Source organism: Anneissia japonica, unplaced genomic scaffold (genome assembly GCF_011630105.1).
Source record: "Anneissia japonica isolate Jap-2015-1 unplaced genomic scaffold, ASM1163010v1 scaffold287891_len339112_cov183, whole genome shotgun sequence".
NCBI lineage: Eukaryota > Metazoa > Echinodermata > Crinoidea > Comatulida > Comatulidae > Anneissia > Anneissia japonica.
This window is the reverse complement of record NW_022749182.1, coordinates 166678-172739: the sequence shown is the minus strand read 5'-3', so window position 1 is coordinate 172739 and position 6062 is coordinate 166678.

The window sequence follows — 6062 nt, the reverse complement described above, 5'->3', positions numbered from 1 at the left end:
CTGGTTTTTTATTCCAGAACCCAGGCCAAGGCTTTCGTCAGCCCTTAGTCAGCAAATTTTTTGAGCCCCGCTGCCTTGGTTATAAATCAATACAAATTCGGCCAAATTTCAAGGAGGGTGGGTTCATGCTAGAGGAATTACATGTACCATAAATGCTTGAATAAACGCCGCAGCGCTTATAACATTTTTGGATGCTTCAGTGTGGCACTTATTCGAGAGCAGCGCTTATAAAAACATTGGCGTGGCCCTTCCATGCCCGTTCCCATGTTACCTATCTCGCATATTCCCGTAGTTCTGTAGGCCTATCATAGGTCCTACTTTAGCCTGGGTTCCAGGCCCTAATTTTAGGTTACTCACTCTTTATTGCACTTAGTGCGCGCCATACCTAATTTAATTGGCCTCCCATACTCGATTTCTTTTTTTTTGAATTATTCCGTCTATCTCTAAATTAACTTTCTCGTTGGTGGCACTGTCCAGAATGAAAAAAATAATAAAAAATAAGAGACTTGTGGCAAGTCTAGTCCTACTTCATCGTAAATAACTGTTTATAAAGAAATGCTTGTGTCTTCATTGTGTTATTTATTCATTTTAACACTGTATACATTGTATTTAAAACCCCGTTTCTCATTGTTTCATTACACACAGGGTAAAATTTGATTAAGCGGCTCGCCGCTTATTTAAGAGCGGCGCTTAGCAAAAAAAAAATGGTCTGGTGCGGCGCTTATTTCAAGAGCAACGGTTATTCGAGAGCGGCGCTTATTCGAGCATTTACGGTATGTAGAATCAGTGGATATATGGATGGGCTTTGCCAACCTGTCAGTCAACACAAGTTCCTCGTTATTTGAACGGCATTGCATCACACAGTAAATCTTGTTATATAAATATCAGCTGTCACTGCCATTTTATTCATTTGATTCCAAAGATAATTTTTCGAATCAAACGATAACAGCCATTGACAAATAGAAGTATTTTAAGAAGGTTTGCACCTGTTTAGATTTAGGTTTACGATTACGTTTACTATGTATGTGTTTTCGATCCATGCATGCAAGTGGAGGTATAGGGTTGTTGTTAGTCTTCCAGGATTTTATGATATAAAAACCATTCCATTTTTTGATTTTATGTGTGACTGACAAGTGTTTGACTTTTGGTTTGACTGTCTTGATTTTGCATGCATGCAATGAAACGAAAGACAAAATTCTACCACAAGATAGGGGCGCCTTATATTGTTTTGAAACTAGAACATGTGTTCTATAGATTCAGCACGCATTCGATACGAATACCTTTTATGCTCTTTCGTAGGATGCCCTCTAGTTTGTGGTAGTAGTTTTCGAGATAGAATAGTTCTATACTCTTTGGTTAAAGGTAGAGACTTTGAATCTTGTTAAAAGGGAGAAAATTCCAATTCAGGTATAGTTACATTTGTGTACAGGTAGATGAATGCAACTTGTGTTGTGAGATAGGTTTGATATGGAATGATTCATTGATTACTGATCAGTTTTTATATCTATATTGATTAGTGAAATAATGTACCAATCATTATCAATATTGATTTGAATTGATGGATTATTGATATCGGGTGTCCCAAGTTTGGGGTGTCTCCCTGAAATCGAGTCAAGCTCCTGCATATTAGGGAGTTTTCTCAAACTTACGAAAATGATAACGAATACATAATTATCATTATCGTCATTTGTGCCTGAGGAATTATGCTGTAGGAGCTGATTATGATCTGTGATTCATGCAAAAGGCATGTGTCACCTATGTTGTAACATATATCCACCTGTAGGGGAAGAGTTATCTAAAAAAAAATTGAAGGGTTGTCAGTAAAAAAAATTTGACGTAACCGTATTCGTTACGATTTTCGTAAACTTTTGAAAACTCACTATATGCATTTTTTTACTACTCCATGCAAAAAAATAAAATATGTTGGGAAAACTCATTTAACCTGATCTCCTAAAAGTTGTTTCTTCCTACTTGGGACACCTGATTGATATTGAACCGGTATTAGACACTTACTGTTAACACTGCATGGATAGCATTTGTATAATTATACATTTCCATACTGTTTGATATTGCAGGCATATTATTCCTCTGATTTATATCAGATTTCCAGTTTTGATACCAATTTTGGCACCGAAAATTTGTGTTTAGTGCATGCCAAAATTTAAATACTATTTTGTAAAACATGGGCTAAACATGTCAATGATGTTTAAGCATAAAAAACAACAAAGTGGCTCTTTCTTTGAAGCCTTTCCAGTGTTCTGTCTCGGACTCAGATTTATTGATAGATTATTTGTTTAATATGGCTCTGCACTTTTTCAGGCCCATATCCATGTCAGATTTCTTTTAGGGTAGAATATTATTGCTTGATATTGAAATAGGTACATATTTTTGGGGAATAAATTATGTTAATGTGTGTGAATGTTTATGAATATTGACCAAAAATTTTTTAGTTGTTTCAAGTTGTTTTGTAAATAAGCATTGTCCCCTATGCAACTTGTTAATACAGTGTTCATAGATTAATTTTGATTCCTATGATGTTTTCAAATTGTTATTGTTATTGAAAATTGATGGACAATTATTTTTAAAAGTATACCTTCGATTTCAAATCATAATGCTTTTGTAATATTAAGATGTTCAGTAGTATGCTTTATGCCCTTCCAAACCTTATTTTCTGTAAACCTTTTGTTGAAGTGTTTTTAAATGTAATGAATGCTTGGCACTGCTGATTGATAGTCTGAATTTTAAATATAGGTTTCCTTAATAATGACCTACTTCCCTAAATTTATTATGTTTGCATCCCCAGAATTCTTAACCTTAAGTGACTCTTTGCTTTTTCTAACACTTTTGTTGCTATGCTAAATTGTCTGATTCGGTCCCCGAATCGTGCTGGGTACGAGTCACTTTGTAAATCAATTTGCGCAAATTTTATGAAGTATATCTTTTCCGGCCTACAAGGCGAATACTTATTCAGCAGACCGGGATGCCACCTTATTTAAATAAAAATATAGAAGGTTAACGTCTGCGTGTGCATCAGAAGTGTACCCCTCATTGGCATTCATCACATTAACCTCACTTTTCGTCCTCTTAAGTTTACATTTCCTTCCTCTGCTAAATAAAAAAAACTATTAAAATTTGTGTTTATTATTTATTTATTCAGGCAAATGTATATAGCATTCAATTGTAGAAAATTCAATGCAAATGATTTTTATTTGGTAACGATTATTATGAACTGTTTTCTTGTGTTCAAATGTTTAGCTGTCTAATTTACAGAGATATGTTATTTCTTTTAATTGTACTTTGCTTGTTAATGTAATATAGATAACATGTAATTTACATGTTTGTCTTTACTTAAATTAGAATAATTTAGTCTACGAAACTAATTAAAATGTCTTTTTGATTCCTTATCAGAAAAACTGAAAAATTAAACTGAAATTATTAAAATGCTATAGTATGGTCACAATCCATGATATAAAGGGATATGTTACCAAAGTTACATTTAGATTGTTTATTGTGTTTGGTTTAGTGACCTCAATATATATACTATAATTTGGAATTCTAAATTGTTTTTGTTTCCAATTGGATTGCATCAACACACAGTAACTTAGAATTCCTAATTGTTTTTTTTTTTTGTTTTTTTATTCCCAATTGGAATGCATAAAATGTTAACATGTTTTTCTTGTAATGTTTTTTGATAAATGTTTATATAAATTTTTGGGCATAAAATCAATGTCCAGTCTTCTAATTAGTAAGATATGTGTGTGATAATAATTTAGATTGTGATTAAGAATGAATTAAAAAATTGATGTAATACAATCAGTTTTTTCATTTAAGTAGAATTGAACATACAAAAGTCAAAGATAATAAATCAAATACCCTTTTTTGGTCATGTAAGTGGTGGGTCCAGTGGGCGCTCTTCCTTGCAGCAGCCAAAAAATCATTAACCATCTTTCAAATCATTACAAGAGATTAAAATGGCTAAAATATTGAGGCGCATTCCCTGGACCCCACAATATGTAAGGAACACCCAAAACCTTCCTCTCTTGACCATTAGTTCCACCCCCTTCAGATCTTAGGTCTCCAATTCTGGATCCACCACTGCATGTCCACATGGAAAAATTCAAGTCATTTTTTCAATTTTACGGAACACAAGACTCGCAGCTTTGTTGCTTTTGGGATCCCAAGGAATTGTCTTTAAAATAAATATATGAAATAAATGAAGAATAGGATTGTAGAGTCACCAATTGCATTTATTGTGTGTAAATGCTACTAAATGTTTCCATTTATAATACATCTCTCTAGGAATTGTTGAATTCACCAATTTTTATGATAGTTCTACTAGAAGACTTAAGTTTTTATAGTAATTTCTAATCTGTTTAGAATGACCATTTTCTGTTCAAACAAAACTTAAGTGTACATTTGTGTAAAATTATTTGTATTAGAAATTATTGTAAACGTTGTAACATTGTTTAAGCAAAGCTTAATGGAAGCGAACTTATTGATTCAACTGTAAAATAGTTTACATTTTTTTTTTCTATTTTTGATAATTTAAGGTGCATTCACATTGGATTCGAACCAAAATTTGGACCGTGTAATATCCGATGCGCTGAACGCCAGCATCCTTATTCCTACATATTGATTTGATTTTCTGATTGGTTCGGTATCGCTTTCCGATCCAAAAAATTTGATTCGGTGTGAATGCATCATTAGACTCTGAAGTTGTGTTGGAGGTATCATTTATGTGCTGTAGCAAAAATTGCTTTGCTCGTGTTTGTAGATACGCTATTAAACTTGTTGACGCTGTGGTACACAATCATTATAATTTTGTTTTACTTCCAGCTTTTACGCATTTATCTATTGACATTAATACTCAATATTCAATGTTTTCACGCATTCAAATGACGTCGCTATTTATTTTTATCCATATAATGCAATAATCATTGCTTTTCACTAACATTGTTATTTTCATGCATCATACATTGTCATTACACATTATTGTACTACAGGTTTCCCTCCAAATAAAGACCACTTTTGGGATCTGGGTTTCCATGATCTTTAGCAGCTTTATTCTCTATAATTAGAATAAAAAATTTAATTTGGGGCCACAGAAAAGTGGTCTTTAATTAGAGGAAGACCTGTAGTCCTGTGAAGTTGGTTCCTAGTTGCTTATTCAAACTAAATTAAAGGGACAGTCGCAAAATATTTTATATTTTGGCTATGATATATGACCCTTGATCTTCTAACATTTCCCACCATAAAAGAGGTCATATATTCGAAAAGGTATTCTATTCATACAAGAAAAGTGACCAAAACACTATAATAATACAGAAGTATACAATTTAAAATATTTTGCAACTGTCCCTTTAATTTAGTTTGAATAAGGTACCAACTTCACAGACATAAATGTAGTAGTAAAAATTCTGTAAAAATCAGCAAAAGCTTTGAATCTGCACCTCAATAAAAGCTTCAGATGCTTTAATAAAAAAATAAAAAAATATTGACATTGACATATAGAATCAAAAGTAACGGAAATATAAAACTGAATGTTCTACAATTAGGCTGTTTTTTTTTTGCAACTTCTCTCTTTAAGCAGATAACGAGTGGATATATAGTATAATCATATAATTTAAGCTTGTTATGTGGCATCATTAAGCTGGTGGTGATGGATATAAGCATTTTGTAATTAACTGAGAAAGATTCTTGGAAATAAACATTGCATTTGATAATGTAGGCTGTAAAACTTGGAAGGGATCACCTGAAAATTCAGATACATCAGATGTTTGTGAGAAAACAGTAATTTTGTAAAGGTATGAAAATCACACAGATGAAAACCATAATTTTTTAAAGGTATGAAAATGACAAAATCTGATCATACTGAAATAAATTTACCAAAAATGACTAATCATATACAAATTGTAGAATTTGTATTTATCTTCAAACATATTACAAACATGGTTCATATACAGTATAAGTATTTGCACATTTCATCATAATTTAGTGTATTCAGGGACTATCTCAGAATGGTTTTATATCTGTTCGCAAAAGTTGACATGATTTAGTACATC